The following is a 19,150-nucleotide window of genomic DNA, read 5'->3' as shown; positions in this document are numbered from 1 at the left end:
GTGGAAAAGACCACCACATCATCAAGGTAGACGAGACACGACTGCCACTTCAGTCCGGAGAGAACAGTGTCCACCCTCCGCTGAGAGGTGGCGGGCGCAGAACACAGACCAAATGGAACCACCTTAAACTCGTATAGACCATACAGTGTCACAAATTCCGTTTTTTCGCGATCTCGCTCGTCCACTTCCATATGCCAGTGCCCGCTTTTAAGATCCAGAGAAAATAAATGAGCATCGCGTAGTTTGTCCAAGGTTTCGTCGAAGTGTGGGAGTGGATAAACATCCCGCTTCGTGACGATGTTGAGTTTCCTTTAATCAACACAAAAGCATAGGGTGTTACCCTTCTTTTTCACCAGAACTACCGGGGATTCCCACAGGCTATTGGATGGCTGTATGACGTCGTCCTTGAGAATTTCCTGCACTTGACTTCGTATCGCTTCCCTTTCTTTTGGAGCCACTCGGTACGGATGTTGGAGCACTGGTCTTACAGATTCTTCGTCCACAGTGCGGCGTTTTGCAACCGGAGTACGCTGGACCTTCGAAGAAGTAGAGAAGCATCCAGCGAACTCATTGACCAAGCTCATAATCGCATGTCTTTGTGGTGATGACAGCTCTCGGTCAATATCGATAACGCAAGGGCACAGACACAGAGGCTGGTGATGGTGTATCGAGAGTTGATACATCCGTAACTTGTACATATTCACGCAGATATGCTATGGCTGTTAGCTTCGCCACGTGTTGTGCCTCATTGTCAAAGTTGGTCAAGAAGACATCCGCACATCCGTCACGCAGGTGAACAAGGCCCCTTGCCACGCAGATTTGCTTTTCCAGTAGCAGCCCGATATTTCCCTCTACAAGTCCCTTATAGTTGCGGAACGCGTCACTCCTTACAACGACAGTCACATTTCACCTTGCCGGCACCATCAAGTGTTCATCCACAATCCGCAGAGAGGAAATATATGGTTGTTCCACATCAGAAATGGCAACAGCATTTTCCAGAGAAAACAACACGCGGCATTCTTGCAAATCGATGATTGCGCCATTTACTTTTAAAAAGTTCATGCCCAGGATAAAATCACGCGAACACTCGGGAAGAACACTTAAGCTGCTGACGTTCATAAAGCTTCTAACTTCAATTCTTGCTGTGCACATTCCTACGGGCTCGACTAAGTGCCCCCGGTCCAATGGGTCAATCCCTTCTTCGGTTTTCTGGCAAGTAGACTGCTAGTAACTGAATAGTCCACACCAGTGTCTATCAACGCAGTCACTTCGAAGTCGTCCACAATGACACACAACTAAGAAGTAACGTCGCCGTCACTGCATTTGTTCGTCGCTGCGTCACTGCCGTCGTCTCGTCGGGTTAGTGATGGAGGGCCTTCGGTTTTCCGGGGGTCAGCGGCCTTGCCTCCACAGGTAGCTGGCTCTAGTTTTCCCGTCGCGGACTTCGTGAGCGACGCCTCGGTGAAATGTAGGATGGATGCGGATTCGGCGACCGATAACGCATAAGCGCTGCCGGTCGAGGTTCTTGTTGCTGGTGGTTCGGAATACTTTGATGCGTTGACATCATAATAATCATCATCATCATCATAGTCGTCGTAGTAGTCATCATCATCATCATCAGCAGCAGCAGCAGCAGCAGCCTATTCAATGTCCACTGCAGGACGAAAGCCTCTCCCTGAGATCTCCAATTACCCCTCTCCTGCGCCAACCAATTCCAACTAGCACCTGCAAATTTCCTAATTTCGTCGCACCACCTAGTCTTCTGCCGTACTCTACTGCGCTTCCCCTTCTCTTCATATCCATTCTGTAACCCTAATGGTCCAACGGTTATCTAATCTGCGCATTACATGACCTGCCCAGCGCTATGTTTTTTTCTCTTAATGTCAATTAGAATATCGTCTATACCCGTTTCCTCTCTGATCCAAACCACTCTCTTTCTGTCTCTTAAAGTTATGCCTAGTATTCTTCGTTCCATCGCTCTGTGCGCGGTCCTTAATTTGTTCTCAAGCTTCTTTGTCAGTCTCCAAGTCTCTGCCCCATATGTCAGCACTGGTAAAATGCAGTGATTGTATACCTTCCTTTTCAATGATAACGGTAAGCTTCCAGTCAAGAGCTCACGATGTCTGCCGTGTACGATCCAAGCTATTTTTAGTCTTCTCTGAATTTCCTTCTCATGGTCAGAGTTCCCTCTGATTAGTTGACCTACGTAAATGTACTCCTTCACAGACTCTACAGGGTGACTTGCGATCCTGAACTCTTGTTCCCTTGCCCGGTTATTCTTCATTATCTTTGTCTTCTGCATATTAATCTTCAACCCCACTCTTACGCTCTCCCTGTTAAAGTCTTCAATAATTTGTTGTAACTCGTCTGTAGGGTTGCTGAATTGAACAATGTCATCAGCAAACCGAAGGTTGCTGAGGCATTCGCCGTCGGTCCTTACTCCTAAACCCTCCCAGTTTAATAGCTTGAATACTTCTTCCAAGTACGCAGTGAATAGCATTGGAGAGATTTTGTTTCCTTGTCTGACTCCTTTCTTTATAGATATCTTCCTACTTTTCTTGTAAACAATTAAGGTGACTGCGGAGTCTCTGTAGATATTTTCCAGGGTATTTACGTAAGCGGTCTGTACTCCTTGATTACGCAATGCCTTAATGACTGCTGGTATCTCAACTGAATCAAATGCTTTTTCGTAATCTATGAATGCCATAGAGAAGCTTATTGTACTCTGCGGATTTCTCGATAACATGATTAATGACATGGATGTGATCCCTTATAGAGTATCCCTTCCTGAAGCCAGCCTGTTCCCTTGGTTGACTAAGCTGCAGTGTTGCCCTTATACTATACGAGATGATTTTGGTAAATATTTTATATAATACTGCGAGTAAGCTAATGGGCCTATAATTTTTCAGTTCTTTAACGTCTCCCTTTTTGTGGATTAGTATAATGTTTGCATACTTCCAGTTTTCTGGGACCCTTGCAGTCGATAGACACTTCGTATAGAGAGCCGCCAGTTTTTCTAGCATTATGTCTCCTACATCTTTGATTAAATCGACTGTTATTCCATCTTCTCCTGCCGCTTGTCCCCGTTTCATGTCTTGCAAGGCTCTTCTGACCTCATCTCCAGTTATAGGCGGAGTTTCTGCATCCTGTTCATTATTGTTTCGAATGGAGTACTCCTGAGTCCTCTGGGTACTGTACAGGTCAGCATAGAATTCTTCCGCTGCTTTTATTATACCTCCGAGATTGCTGATGATATTACCCTGCTTATCGCTCAGTGCATACATCTTGGTTTGCGGCGACTTGTGCATTGGTGGACAGGAGTTAATTCCGTTGGCTCCAGCCTTCGGGGATCCGGGCTACTCTCTTCGACGTGTGTGGGGCTTGGAATCATACCCCGCTCCTCCACCTGAAATGTAACCAACAGTTACGCCAGCCGTTTCTAAGAAAAACTCATTTAATCTGGGCGAACCTGTGCCCGTCAACTCAAGAGACTCAACACTCAACAAAACGAGAAAATAGCCCTCGAGCTTCGATTCTTCGAACGTCGCCCTCTTCTTTTTCAGCTCCTGTCGCGCGTCATCCATTCGATTCTCGTTCACGAGCCAGCAGTCTGTCAGCACGTGGTGTGGGAACGTGGGGCGCAACGTCACCTTGCGGTGTCCTGCTTGACGCTTGTGTTGTGGGGGTTCCTTGGGACACAGTTGGGATGCAGCAGGCGTCTTTTCGTTGTCGTTATGCTGGCGGCAATATAAAACATTGTTACCAACAAATTTTGGTAAACCAAGGCAATTACGAAGAGCTTCCGGCTCTAGAAGAACCAAGTAGTTTACCTTGTATGTTGGCCCACCAGAGAATAGCACGCACACAAATTCCAGCATCGGTCGAAAGTGCGTGCGATAGATCATTATTAGAATTTCCCTGCGTAGCGCAGAGTGATGACGGCCAAGTTTGCTTATCATCCCAGCAGCGAGTGCTGCCCTCGATTTAACATGAATGATTTCGCCAGCTCAGTTTTGCGTCGTTTATTACACATAGACATTTGATAAAGTCGACTTGTGGAATTGTTTCCTGACGGCATTGGAGAGAGATATTAAAGGGTATATTCTATGGAAACACAATCAAGGAACTTTTGTTGACATTAAGCGACATTCGAGTATCTGTAAACCAAGCTTCAAGCGTTCCTAAGTATGACTGCAGTGTTCTCTGTAATGAGTGAATATCATTCGCACATGCAAAGAATGCTATGTCGCCTGCATAGACATATACTTGTACGGTATCGCACAATGGAATGAGCTTAATAAAATAATAAAAATAATAAATAAATAAAAAATAAATAAATAATAAATATAAAGATATAACAATAAAATGATAAATAATAAAATAAAGCCACGCGTTTTGGGCTTTTAAACGTACCGCGATCTAGCACCAACACTTTTCTTCTTCGTCACTACTTTTGAATGCCGAGAAAAAAGTTGGATAACAGAGCGTGAACGCGAACGAATAAATGCAGAAGGTAACGAGACAAAGACGTTTATTAAACAAAAAATAAATAAATAACGGCCACTGCGAGGCTTCGGATGGAAAGCCTAGATCAGTTCGATTGTTTTGTCGAAGGTGGCGTGCTTGAGCGTACCAGCCCACAGCCAACACAAACATTGAAAGCAATGGGCTGTAAAATCGAAAAAAAAAAAAGAAAGGTCTCACCGAGATTTGAACTCGGATCGCTGGATTCAAAGTCCAGAGTGCTAACCATTACACCATGAGACCACAGACACTTCCGACGCCGGGAATCGAACCCGGGCCTTCTGGGTGAAAGCCAGATATCCTAGCCACTAGACCACGCCGGAACACATGCAGTGGCGCTCAGCAGCAGACCCAAACTGAGCGCTATTGTCGAAGCTGCCTAATCTTTCCTCCTCCTGCGCCTCTCTCTCTCTCTCCCAAAATACTATCTGTTCTTGCTTTCTTCCTCTCTCTCTCTCTGCATTTTCTTTCTCCTGCCGACGCGCAGGTATCAGCCCGTCTCCTGACATTTGCGATATGCTTCGGCGCTATTTCTTCTCTTGGTAGTATTTGTGAGATAAGTGACACAGCGGCAAAAAGATGTGGAACAAAGGGAGGAAAATGCGAGCTCTGACTCGTCTAGCTGAAAGATGTCATACATATCGCGTTAGCGCAAGGGAGCTCATACTAGTGGAAGCCAATGGCGGCATTTTTCTTCTTATTTTTTTTTCTTTTTTTTAAGAAAGCAGGCAACAGTCACGAGATATGAAATGTTGTGTCAGCCAGAGATTTTTTGACTTTTTATCGCTGGTCACAAATATTAACCGAAACCAACTGAAATCGCAAGTTCGGCTACTTAAGCAATCTGTCTATTTCGGTTAAGTGCGCACATTTAGGGCGACAGAAATGAATATTTCCACGTTTCAACGCACCCCCAGCACATCCAACACCCCCTCCTTCACGCTCCATTTGTGGGTGTGTGTGTGTGTGCCCATATAGCATCGCCATACGCGTGAGGCTGTCGAGAGCTTATGTCTATTTCTTCAGACTACCACCTGCATTGCAGAGACATTTCGCAAAGCAATTAATGCAAAAAGTCACGCCCCCCGACTCCTGGATAGCAGAAACAGAATTAAAAGAGAACACAAAGAAAGCAATAATGAATTTGAGACCACACAGGTGGGAGGAGGTCGTTTTCTGGCTCTGCGCTGCACTGCAAATTCAAGTGGCGCTATCCTTTCCGTCTTGCGCGCAAGCACCGTTTATTGCTTGCGTACATTTTTCCTTCCTCCATGCTTGCGTCATCGGTTGCGACCTCACACGTCGGCCTAGCTGTGACGTTACCGGATGTCGGAAGCGACGCTGCAGCGAAGCGACGCGGAAGGCACCGTGACCGTGTGTGCCACGGAGGGTGTGTGCGCAACAATTTTCTATTCTTTATTCGCTTCAGGCGTCAGGCAGGGAGATACGATCTCTCCAATGCTATTCACAGCGTGTTTACAGGAGGTATTCAGAGACCTGGATTGGGAAGAATTGGGGATAAGAGTAAATGGAGAATACCTTAGTAACTTGCGCTTCGCTGATGATATTGCTTTGCTTAGTAACTCAGGGGACCAACTGCAATGCATGCTCACTGATCTGGAGAGGCAGAGCAGAAGGGTGGGACTAAAAATGAATCTGCAGAAAACTAAAGTAATGTTTAACAGTCTTGGAAGGGAACAGCAGTTTACGATAGGTAGCGAGGCACTGGAAGTGGTAAGAGAATACATCTACTTAGGACAGTTAGTGACTGCTGATCCAGATCATGAGAGTGAAATAATCAGAAGAATAAGAATGGGCTGGGGTGCGTTTGGCAGGCATTCGCAGATCATGAACAGCAGGTTGCCATTATCCCTCAAGAGAAAAGTGTATAACAGCTGTGTCTTACCAGTACTCACGTACGGGGCAGAAACCTGGAGGCTTACGAAAAGGGTTCTACTTAAATTGAGGACGACGCAACGAGCTATGGAAAGAAGAATGATAGGTGTAACGATAAGGGATAAGAAAAGAGCAGATTGGGTGAGGGAACAAACGCGCGTTAATGACATCTTAGTTGAAATCAAGAAAAAGAAATGGGCATGGGCAGGACATGTAATGAGGAGGGAAGATAACCGATGGTCATTAAGGGTTACCGACTGGATTCCGAGGGAAGGGAAGCGTAGCAGGGGGCGACAGAAAGTTAGGTGGGCAGATGAGATTAGGAAGTTTGGAGGATCAACATGGCCACAATTAGTACATGACCGGGGTAGTTGGAGGAGTATGGGAGAGGCCTTTGCCCTGCAGTGGGCGTAATCAGGCTGATGATGATGATGATGATGATGATGATGATTCGCTTCAGCTCTGTGATACTAGATGGCAACCTTAGCCGAGCGGTGTGCGAATGCGAGTGTGCGTGTCAAGACCCGCCGATGTCGTAGATGCTCTCAAGGCGCGCCGCAGATGTGATAGTCGCAGCTGCACCGGTTCGTGCACAGCTTGTGGACATTTGTTATACAGTCTAACCCAAATCAGCTTCTATATCGTAATACAGCGACCGTTAGAGGACAGTATGTGTAGTGAGCCCCTAAAGGGGTGGGGGGGAGGGGGGCTGAGTGGTTTTCGCTTGATCGTGTGTCTTGGGTTGAGAAACCCGGCAGACCATCAGTTTTGCTTTAAAGAATCGTTAAACGATTCTTTCAATCGCATGCAAATATGCCATGTCGTGCTGTAACAAACAACTTTGGCAAGCCGTTTGTTTCTGTTCAGTCTTCCACTATGATGTCTTTACTTTGTGCCACGGTCGACGTGGTGGGGGAGGGGGGGAGTGTATTTTGTAAGTGTCCACCTAGCGGGCATGTCCATTTAGTTTGTTGCTTAAGCTCTCATTGGCTGTGCTGGGGTAAGCGTGGGGTACTTCAGCAGCAGACAAAATAGACTTGTCCACTAGATGGAAACTTAGCGAATAACCCCCCTGCAATATTTGAGGCAACTGTGCGAGAGAAGAGAAACAATAAACATTCAGCGATGCGCTGGTCTCATAATGAACACAGAGCTGCGAAGCACTCGTGGATGTGCCGAGTGAACGAATCCGAACATGCTTCTCAGCGGAGTGCGGCGCAAATGCCTTAATTGATCGAAGGTTCTTCGCGCGCTCTTTGTAATCTCTATCTCTCTCTTCTTGTTTGATACAGGGGCCGAATCTTATAACGGTTCGGTTGGGGAACCGTTCCTTTAGCCTCACCTGATTGGCCAAAATTTTGATTACGTCACAGGTCGTCAGAGGCAGCGGGGCGGTATCGCAATTTTTGAATACGTCACGCATCTGTCAATCATCTTCAAAGCGAACCGGTCGTAGGAACCGGCGAAGGGGTGGTCCGCTTTGGGTTCCGTTGCTGTGGCTTGGCTGTGGGCTTGCGGCCCTGGCCGCGCGCGCCGGTCGCGCGACCCCGGAGACACGCGGGCGTAGCGCGCGCGTGCGTTGGTTGCTTCGGAGGCTATTACTTGCCTTCGTCGTCTGCTTGGCGTTGCTCTTTTAGTATAAACGACGGTTGGAAGTGCGATACGCGTTCGAAGAAATGACGGATAATGAGTTTCACCGGCCCTGCCCGCTTTCTAAGTAGACCTTTTGCAGGCTACGCTATTAAATGGAGGAGACTCGGGTGCAAGCGTACCAGTGGTCATTCCACGCAGAGGAAAGAATATTGCGCGCTGCGGTTCATCGCCACCGGCCTGCAGCTCCCAGAGGTCGGTCGGACGTGAAGTATTCATTGGAATGACCTAGATCTCTGCTGCCGACACTGTCCACAAAGTTGCCCTCGTACTTACTGTGTTGGCCGGTAGAACGGCTGAGTCAGCTTTCCCGTGACCTCCGCTTCAAAGCCAGTGCCAAGGGGATATTTGCAAGGTGAGATTGAATTCCCCGTGCTATCGCCAGCGTAGATAGCTCGCAGATCGCCGCTCAGCAATCAGAAGGGTTCAAACTAGGCTGTTTCAACGCTTCCTTCGTTCGGCTGATAAAAACTATACAGTCAGGATGGGAAGATATTGAGGATATCTCTTATTTGGCTGCCCTTCTTTTTCTAGTTCGGGAGTGCAACACTTTGTTCCTCAATTTCACGGCACAGTGCGCACCGTCAGCACCACACTCTTGGATTTTACTTCGCGCAGGCAATGCAGGGCCCGTGTATCGTAATGTTTGATTTCAAGTTCCATTGCTTATCACGCGACGCGCCGTGGGGCAGATAGCAGGGATAACGGCAGCGCGGCGGCGAGTGAGTCATCTCCGAGCCGATGATGAAGGGCGAAAAAAGAAGGAAAATTGATATAGTCGGCTAGTAAAGGTATCCCTGAGACCCAGTTCACGGTTTTGTCGCGCTCGCTACTTAAAAGTGCTGGCATTGCGTTCCTGTTGCGTGCATCGTGCGAGCTCCTGGTAGCAGACGACATAGCGTTGCGCTCTGGTATAGCAAGCGTAATGTATTTACGCTTGCTATACCGCCTGTCGGCTGAAAGTGAAAAAGAATGACATTAATAAATCACTTCTGCATTGCGTGAACGCCAGGCGCCACACGTTTATACTTCAGAACTTGGCGTACAGTATTTCATTTATATTTTACATTTATTTAGCAAGCAGAAACATTCTGCAATTCCTCGATTAGCGCGTCATATAATGACGTACACTTCAGAGGTGGCACCCTCTCATTTATTGGTCGCGTCCTCCCCTTCTTCCACCACCGGCTTGGGAGTGGCACATTTAGTGACGCAAGCGGCGAAGCGAACGGTTCGTATTCCGAACCGTTATAAGATTCGGCCCCAGGCCTCACGCCTCTCCGCTATTATGTTAATATAGACGCTGAGCCGTGCCCCCTAGAGGGCAACAGGAAATAACGCACCTTCCTCTTCACAATCACTCTCTCACTACGTTATCGGGCTTCGCGTCACACATTCGACCCTAGATATAATGTTTCAATCCATTTGCAACATCGAGGCGCGCCGTCTTTTAAATGCGTAAGCATTTCTTTGCCTACCCAACGAGGAAATCCGTTGGTCTGTCCGTCCGTCTGTCCGTCCCTCCGTCAGGTAAGACGATCACTTTCAAGATAGGGCCCGCAGCAGCGAGCGAATCGACCTTCGTGCTGCCTCTCGCTTCAACGCAAACTAAGCGGCGAGAACACAACGCTCACGAAGCTATCAGTACATGGCGCACTGTGTCCCCATCGCAGATCGCTTTCAAGATACGGCCCGTGCTGCCTTGCCATACGGAGCCGCCGCCGGAGTACGGTTGATAATGGTACGCATCGAGAGGCGGCAGCGTTATCGAACAAGTGTGCGTACGAGATCTACCAAACGTGACACTGTTCAATTACGTCACTTACTACGACACACATCGGCCATTGCTCATCTTCCACGAAGCGGCGGCGTCATCCAAACGCACCATCATACAATTTGAAGATAAAGAAGAAACACAACGAGAAGAACCAAACAAGATACAGCGTATATATAATAAATGTTGTATATATTTGCTTAATTTACAAAATCTCGCTCATCATTTCTTCCCACGTCCACATCCTCTGAGAGTTATCTACACACGAGAGAACATTACTACTACTCGCCTCTTCTTCGTTGTCTCATGCTGGTAGTCTTAGCTAACATTTCGGGGTTGCAACCGCGCTTCTCCGTTTCAGGATTATTTCGTGGTGTTCGTCGCAGTTATGCCAAACACCGCAGCGTACGATGTTGTGAAAGTCGGAGGGGGGGGGGGGGGGGGGGGCGGTGCACGAAGGTTTCCTGGGTGGGGCCGTGCCAGGTGCCGGGAGAAAAAAGGGTTCCGAGCGACGTTGAAGAGAATAAAAAAAGGATTATATTAAAAAAAGGTACATGGTAAAGTTTTACAACACGGCTCCAACTATCGGAGCACACTTCACGCTAGCGTCTTTGCATGTCCGAGCATTTCTCCTTTTTCTCTCACAGCCGTCCGGATCTGCTTTTTATGCCCTTTTTTTCCCTCTTTCCCTCGTTGAGGGAATTCACTGGCCAATAACAAACGCCGAATCGTTCACCACCTCTATCGCCCCCTCACTGGTCTCCAACGTGGTGCTCGTGTCTCCAACGTGGCACAATACGAGGCAACCACGTGGCCTACTGAAGGTGCCGTCGACGCTTTCCCCGGGAGTTCTCGACGATGACGCTGTCATCGATCGGTGGCCTCTTCGTGACGGTCAGGAGGGGCGACGTTGCTGTCTTCAAGCGAGCTGCCTTGAAGTGAATGATGAGGAGTGAACATCAACCGTGACAACTGCGTGTCGCTGGTGAGGCATCCCCCGCTCTGAGGGACCACCAGGCACAACAATGACGACGAAACAGCAGGTGATTAGTAGCAAATGCTTACGCATCATTTAAATAACTTCCACAGGAGATTCTGTGTGTGTATTTTTGTTTTTTGTTTGTTTGTTGTTATCGGCTATGAAATGTTTATATGAGCATTCGCGGATAGGGCAACGCACAGGGAGCTGCACCGCACTCGCTGGGTGTTTCGTTATGTACGCAGCTGCTTGCCGAGTGCTAAACGCACTACGTGCGCGCGCTCCCGCAATCGAGGAGTGACCTCAGCTTGCACTGGCGTCCAGCTTTGGGTGCAGGCACGTTTGGCTAGGCGCGATAAGATAGAGGGCGCGCGGCCGATATCGCCCGCACTCGGATGCACCGCCAGCTGCTGCGGCCTTCATGCTTCCGGGATTCAGCAAAATGCTCAGTGCTAGTGATATACCAACCCTTCTTCAATTTGAGGCATTTACCGTGCCAGCAAGAATGTGAAATATTGATCCCGCAGTGCTCATCATCATTATATTAATTATTATTCCTACTGTCCATAAATGGCATTTCGTCAGCAATTCAACACTCCTCATACCTTCTATATGCTGGCGACTTAAAGCCATTTAAAACTGTCACTGTTCACGACTGCACTGACCTCCGAAAAGGCTTTTTTTTTTTCACTCTTAAACTGGTGCAGAGACAAGAAGCTACTCTTAAATGCTTCAAAAATTATGGCATTAAGTTATATGCGGAACACACACCACGTGCAGTTTTCATACAGATTTAGGGATGCTCCATTGTGCAGTGTCGATGAAACGAAAGACCTTGGTGGGTACTTCGACAAAGCGCTAATCTTCTCGTGACATGCCAAATATGCGAAACAACGTGCCCTTCGCGCTCGTGGAATTGTATGTCGTATACCCCATGGCTTCCACTCCCCTGTTGCCTTTCTGAAATTTTTTTTACTGCATGCCTTCGACTACTATAGTATCCTTCTGTAGTCTGCGGTGGAACGTGCAAATCTAATTCTGACCTCGTTCTCATCAAGAATAAATTGATATGTACTTTCAAGCACCACTTTTCCAGATTGAGCGACCACACTGAGCTTTCTCACGTATACCTCAACTGAGACCTATAAAATCAAGAAGCATCAAATCAGACCTTCTGTTTCTCTATAAGGTTATTCATGGTTAGTAAACATAGCCCAAAGCTTTTTGATCACGGGCAATTTTCCGTGCTGCAAAAGTATACCAGGCAGCATTCCGCGTTTTCTGAGCGACCTTGTTGCTTTAGAGACTGTCCTATGGCTCGACTCAAAAAAAAAAAAAAAAAACCTAATACGCATTTTGCTTGTATCGACATATTTCAGAGTTTATTTCCTGTGTTTTGTATATATGTAGATAATCATGCTGTATGATTAACTCCGTTTCACGCCCACCTCCTAGGTTTCTGGTTCCCCATTTGTCTCTGTTTCACTATTTCTTATTATCTACCATATTTGTCTTTCCTGTACATTTTGTCTCGCGTATTACTTTTTAAGTGCACCAGTACGAAGCCTCCGTAGCTGCTCCTGAGTACTACAATAAACAATTAATTTATTATTATTATTATTATTATTATTATTATTATTATTATTATTATTATTACTATTATTATTATTATTATTATTATTATTATTATTATAAACCGGATCACAAGTCTCCATTGATTTTGGAGACACTTTCGTGTACAATCCAGCAAACGTGGAGATCTTATCCATCTGCTCGACTCCTGAGCTGTAGAAGTGAAAACGATTGATGATTTTTTTGTTGTCCATTTCACCTCTATATATAAACCGCCACAGGACAGCACTGTCCACCAGCCTCGCTCTTCTGCTGGAACTTCCAGCTCGGTAGTCTGTGACGAGGATCTTAACAGCGAATGCCCCAGGCGTCTGGGGGCTTTGTCCTGCGGCCCAGATGGCATCCCGGCCGCCATTATCAAAGTTTACGGCAATATGTTTGTAGCAGTGCTAACATCAATATTTAACAACTGTCTGAATAATTTCAATTTGACGCGTGCTTGGAAAACGGCTCGTGTTTTTAGTGTCTTTAAATCTGGCGCCAAAGAGGATGTCGCAAACTATCGGCAGATTCCTCTTCTCTCCGCCGTTTCCAAACTTTTCAAATTGGCTATTAAGAGGATATCATTGTTCATGCAGTGCAAAAAACTGTTCTCGCTACAAATCAGCGTGCATTACTTTCTGGCTGCTTAACGACCACCAACGTTGTCAGCTTTGTGATGTAGGTTTCAACGCCCCTAACGCGACGGTAGCAAGTTGATGCTGTGTACTGCGAAGCAAAGCCTTTGACGTAGTTTATCATCCCCTAATGGTCGAGAAGCTTGCAGACTACGGTGTTGAAGCTGCAATTCAAGCTCTGCTGCGCAGCTGTCTTCTCGATAGGTCCTGCTTCGTGGGCGTCAGTGATCAATCTTCTTTTGTAGATATATATACCGTATCAAGTGAGGTACCCCAAGGTCAGCTTCTCATCTTAATTTTAATCAAGGACGTTTCCTCAACAATTTAGAGGTCTTCATTTCTTCTTGACTGTGACGACATCGAAATATTTAAGAAGATACACAATATTGAGGCCGCGCTCTGCAGTCCGGCCTACCCTCATTTTATGAATGGTGCCAGTTGAACGGGCTCACTCTAAATAGAACTAAAGCTAGAATTATATTCGCGTAACGCTCCTAATATTATCTGCCCTTATTATGTTTACCGTTCAGTGTTGACCAGTCTTGCTGAAATAAACCCTCTCGGTGTGCTTTTTCATAGTACAGCAAAAGGGTGGCTGCTTCGGCTGGTTGGTGAAACATTGTTCAGACAAGAAAAAAAATCCTTTTTAGTGCGGAAATCGTAGGAAGGAATGGAAGAAGGCGACAGGTCAGAGCACTCTGTCCTGTCACCGCCTTCCTTCCTTCCTACGATTTGTGCACTAAAAATGATTTTTCTCGTGTCTAAATTATTTGATAGTACGTTAAGCGTGTAGCAACACGAGGCCTGCCCACGCTTGGTTGTCCGCAGACATACAAGGAAATTCCGTTTCCCACTTCCCTTCCTCAAGTTGTTCACATCCGCATGTTTTCCATCACTTGAACATGCCTCAGTGGTGTGGAATGACACAATGAATTCAAGTACCATATTATTTGAGTGTGTGCAGAAAAGGTTAATGAAGATATATAAACATCGTTTTCTGACCTCGCGCGCCAATGAATTAGTCTGAACAATCATTCTACACTACCACCACTTAGCTGCAGACGTACGTAGTCGTGCTGTCGTCGTATTGTCGTGCAAACTCACTCATGAAATTAGTACATATTCGGATCCGCTGACTTCTGTTTCACTGCGGGTTCCGCAGACGACTGTGCCAGGAAACACAGGCCCTTCCACGTGCCTGCCTCTTTGGGCATACACTCGCCTCTACACAGAATGTAAGATCTTTACAACTGTCATTTTCTCCATCTTGATATCTTTCAAAACATGTCTTCTTTCTGTTGGGAGCTTCGTACTTTCTCTTGAGCCTACTTTCTAGTTGCGCTCCTTTCATCCAACAGTTTCTCTCCTTTCGTGTTCCCCGTTTCTAAAATGTGTGTTACTGCTGTATTGTTCATTATTTAGCTGTTTATCCAGTTCCTTTTAGGTGTATACAGAAATAAGGTTTCCATCAATATTAGAAATAGACAATGCATTGTTTATTCTCATAGAAATTTACATCATTGGAAAGATGAAACTTTGCTCTATTTTTCTACATAATCGCAATCTTTTTCTACGCATTTTTCTAGACGGTGCTCCAATTTCTGTATCCCAATTTTGTAGAACTCCGCCGCCAGCCCGTTGAGGAAGTGTTTCACCTGTTCTTTGACTTCATCGTCGCCCCGGAAGCGTTAATTGGCCCCTCAAATGTTCCTTTAACTTGGGGAACAAGTGATAATCACTAGGCGCGAGGTCTGGACTGTACGGTGGGTGGGGCATGACAGTCCACCCGAAGTTTGTCAAAAGTTCTTGGGCTTGACGGTAGACGTGGGGTCAGGCGTTGTCGTGAAGCAACGTTACACCGGCTGCCAGTCGTCCTCGCCGGCGGTTCTGGATAGCTCGCCTGAGTTTTCTTAGTGTTGCACAATAACTGTCTGATTTGATTGCTGTGCCACGTTCCATGAAATCGATCAGCAGTATCCCCTTACGATCCCCCAAAACACTGGCCATGACTTTGCCAGCAGAAGGAGTTTGTTTGAACTTCTTTGCGACTGCTGACTCTGGGTGACGCCACTGTTTGGATTTCTGTTCCGTCTCGGGAGTGAAATGAAACACCCACGTTTCATTTCCCGTAACAATGGAGTCCAACAATCCTTCTTTATCTTCTTGACACTTTTGAAGAAACTGGCGAGCACAGTCACGGCGTTTCTCCTTGTGGTCTGATGTCAACAGCCGCAGTACCCATCGAGCACAACACTTGTGATACCCCAATTTTTCAGTCAAAGCTCTTTCCACTGTACCGTAAGAACTACCAGGAATCTGAGCAACAAGTTGACAGACGGTGATCCTCCTGTTTTGAAGCACTTCGCGTTGGACCATCTCGATAACCGCCTCCGAAACTGACGGTCTTCTACTCCGTTCTTCATCGCGGACTTCCTTCCGACCGGCACTTAACTCCCTGTACCGCTTTCGAACGTGTTGAACGGACATACAGTTGTCGCCACGCATCTCTCAACTGACGATGGTTATCCACGGGTGGAGTCCCTTTGGCGTGCAAAAAGTGAATTACGGAACGAATCTCGCTCTTGGCTGGATCAACAATGGGAACCTCCATAACTGACGGCTACTGAGCCAAGTATGAGCTGCGCAGCGAAGCGCGGCCGGGGGGAATCGAGAGTAGGGGAACAGCGATACGTGGATAAACTTAGTCGGCAAAGATGGCGCGACTTCTGTTCCACGTTGGATGTGCGTCAACCTCTAGGCAAAATTTGGCGGATCCTTAGAGGTTTGCGTACGCCGCCCCAACAGCTTCACCCCTTTGCTGCACTCTCTCTGCATGAACGAAATTCCTTCAAAGAAATCTCAGATGAATAGTGCAGACTACTATCAGCGGGTTCAAGGCCTTCGATTTTTCTCCACAGATAGTCAGCCTGACATCCCACAGGCGGCCGTGCCAGCGTTGGATCTCCCTTTCACAATTGAAGAGCTCACCACTGCTATCGCTGAATCAAACAGCCGCACATCTCGGGCCATGACGAAATAAGCTATGAAGCCATCGCAAAGCTGCCCCGCGCCTCCCGCTTACGACTTCTGGAGTATTATAATTCTTCGTGGATGTCTGGCGCTGTCCCAACGGAATGGAAGCTGGCGAAAATCGTGTCGATTCTGAAGCCTTTAAAGCAGCCAACAAGCTACGCGCCTTTCCGGTCCATCACTCTAGTGAGCTGTGTAGGCAAGCTTATGGAGCGGATCTACAAACGTATTACATGGTTCCTTGAAAGCCACAATAAGCTTCCCCAAGAAATGAACGACTTCCGCCAAAACAGGTCTGCTATTGATAATGTCATCGCCCTCGTCTCTTCACTTGAAGAGGACATTCACGCTGGGCGCATCCTGACGGCCGTTTTCCTTGACATCAAGGCAGCTTTTGACTGTGTTTTTCACCACGCCATTCTCGCAGCTTTGGCTAGCCTTGGCCTCGGAGGAAAGCTATACAAGTGGATAGAAAACTATTTAACAGAGCGGAAAATATTTATAAGTACTCCGAACGGACCTACATAGTCTTACGCAGTCGAGAAGGGCGTACCCCAGGGTGCGGTGCTCAGTCCGTTCCTATTCAATCTCACCCTTATACACATAACAAGAAACCTGCCGCGAGGAGTACACGTCACAATCTATGCCGATGATACCTGCATCTGGGGCGCGTCAAGTTCGCGCCATATCACCCAACAACGACTTAAGAAATAATTACTGAAGCTCTCCATGTATTTGGCACCCCGAGGCCTTCACCTCTCGCCAGAAAAAAGTACAGCCATGGCTTTCACAAGAAAGATTATGACCAAATATCTGCTCTTACTCGGTGGGCGACCCTGCCGTACGTACGGTCTCAGCGATTCCTTGGAATTGTGATAGAGAGAAATCTCTCTTGATCCCCTCAGGTAACAAAAAACTACGTGCGAGGATTGCTGCAGCATCACAAGTTTTCAATTTCACGGCAGGAACACGATGGCGCTGCAACTGCCGCGCAATGGTTCTACTTAAAGAAACCTATATTGAAGGCACATTGCGCTATTGCCAACTGGTGCTTCAGAGATTATCACCAGCAAACAAGAGGACTCTGGAAGCCGCGCGGAACAACTGCCTGCGGATATGTCTGGACCTCCCGAAGGGCTCTTCAGCCTCGGGAACAGTAGCGGAAGCAGTACGTCTACCGTTAGATGCCATCGCTTCCCAAGAAACAATGAGTACCCTTCTTCGGCATGTGCTGCAAGGGAAGAAGCACTTCATGTACCGCGTCCACGTAACCCACAGTAAGTCTGGCTTTGACCAAGCTGCGCAAATCTTGCACCTTCCTCCGATTATCCAGCCACAGAAGTTACTGCCTCCGACTTTTCCTCCCTGGGCACTTTCGCTTCTAGATATAAACCAGTTTGTACCCAGTGTAAATGGGACAAATAGTCGCATTCCACAGGCCGCGCTGCTGCAGACCACTCTCCTCTACTTAGCCGAGAAATATACTCAGCACACCCACATATACACTGATGCCTCAACCGCTCGGGAGATTTCCTCCTGTAGTCTTTATGTGCTCTCAACAAGACAAATGATTTCTTATTGGCTGCAGCGGAGGACATCCTCAACAACAGCAGAGCTGCACGGCATCAAAGAAGCTGTCCTCTATATACTGCGCCAAGCGCCTGATCAATGGGCGATTTTTACTGACTCTAAAGGAGCACTACAAATATTGTAGTCAGTTAAAAAAACAATCATCAGCCTGTTTTTCTCGACGTTGCGTACTTACATCATTTGGTCATTGCATCAGGCCACTGAATCAAATTTCAGTGGATACCTGCTCACTGTGTTATTCTCCCCAACGAAAAGGCAGATGAAGCGGCACGCAAAGGCCTTCAACACCAAAACTATAAGCGGATTAATTTCACTAGATCTGATGCTTCCCAACTAGCTAAAAGATTTGATTCTGAAGAAAAGGACCGGCTGCGGAGCTTGCCGCCCAACATTACCCTTTCCTTTACTCAATCGACCCAAATCTCAGATACAGACTCCCATCCAACATTCCTCGCCATTTGGAAACTCTATATCATCGTATTAGGCTGAACACCGCCTATGGAAACGACTTACGGTACCGCTTCGGTCAAGTGACAAGTCCACACTGAACAACTGTGGCTCAATTTAAACCGTGGAACCTATCCTGTTCGATTGTAGAGCGTATACCGACGAGCGTGCGTTCTATGAACATTGCATGCATTCGCTTACACATATACCTTTGTCATTTGAATGTCTTAGGCCATTTAGCCTGCCTCACACAACAGAGGCGTGCGATGAACTTTTTATTTACACACTTAGAAAACGTTGGTCAACTCGACAAACTTTAGTTCTACTCTGTCACCCTTATGTACCTTTCCTCCTCCCCATCTTTCATCCCCCATTCCGCCCCCATATGTAGGGTAGCAAACTGGTTAAGCTAAATTGGTTAACCTCCCTGCCTTTCCTTCACCACTTTTCCTTCCTCCTTCACGCAGCTAGCGAATCTGTCACCTCATTGTAGGACGGTGCATACACTGAAGGTCTTTACCATAGCACGCCGTTGCCCATGAGTCAGAAAACTCAGTGCCCATTTTTTTTTTTTAACTTATTCCTTTTTTCTCTCTTTCTCTCCCCAATTCCCTTCCTCCCCAATTCCCTTCCTCACATCGCTCACATGCATGTGAGCGATGTCTGTACGCCGGCTAAAATCTCTGCCTTTCAATAAAGGGTTCTCTCTCTCTAAAATGCAGCGCCTGGCTGGCGTTACTATTTGCATGGATAAACACAAACAAACTGCATTTGAACTTTCGTAAGACAAAGTATATTCTTTTTCTAGCAAAAAAAAAAAAATCATACGTCATTCAACCTGCATTACGACGCCAGCGCTCTCAAGCGCGTTTCATCGCAGAAGATTCTTGTATATAGTTGTTGACTAAAATGTTAGCTGGAATGCGCACGTGGCGGCCTTACGTCCATTCATCTCAGAATCCTTAGACCTCTTGTACAAATATAAAGATTACCTGCTACGGCTTAAAATCA

At 46.9% G+C, this 19,150-nt stretch overlaps 1 protein-coding gene and 2 non-coding genes across 3 annotated transcripts in view; 1 reads left to right on the top strand and 2 right to left on the bottom strand.

Moving 5' to 3' along the window:
* Nucleotides 1–4,695: 4,695 nt before the first annotated feature.
* Nucleotides 4,696–4,767, bottom strand: TRNAQ-UUG (transfer RNA glutamine (anticodon UUG)). The gene has a single exon. It is a non-coding gene; the product is annotated as a tRNA-Gln (tRNA).
* An 8-nt stretch (nucleotides 4,768–4,775) lies between these two features.
* TRNAE-UUC (transfer RNA glutamic acid (anticodon UUC)) lies at nucleotides 4,776–4,847 on the bottom strand. Its single transcript has one exon. It is a non-coding gene; the product is annotated as a tRNA-Glu (tRNA).
* A 5,821-nt stretch (nucleotides 4,848–10,668) lies between these two features.
* Nucleotides 10,669–19,150, top strand: part of LOC126546944 (sterol O-acyltransferase 1) — a 110,818-nt gene continuing 102,336 nt past the window's right edge. The window contains exon 1 of the mRNA XM_055062975.2: nucleotides 10,669–10,887. The gene's annotated coding sequence lies outside the window, so the exon portion shown is untranslated. The remainder of the gene's footprint in view (nucleotides 10,888–19,150) is intronic.

Source organism: Dermacentor andersoni, chromosome 1 (assembly GCF_023375885.2).
Source record: "Dermacentor andersoni chromosome 1, qqDerAnde1_hic_scaffold, whole genome shotgun sequence".
Lineage (NCBI taxonomy): Eukaryota > Metazoa > Arthropoda > Arachnida > Ixodida > Ixodidae > Dermacentor > Dermacentor andersoni.
The sequence above is the reverse complement of the archived record's forward strand: the minus strand, read 5'-3'. Positions and strand labels throughout refer to the sequence as shown.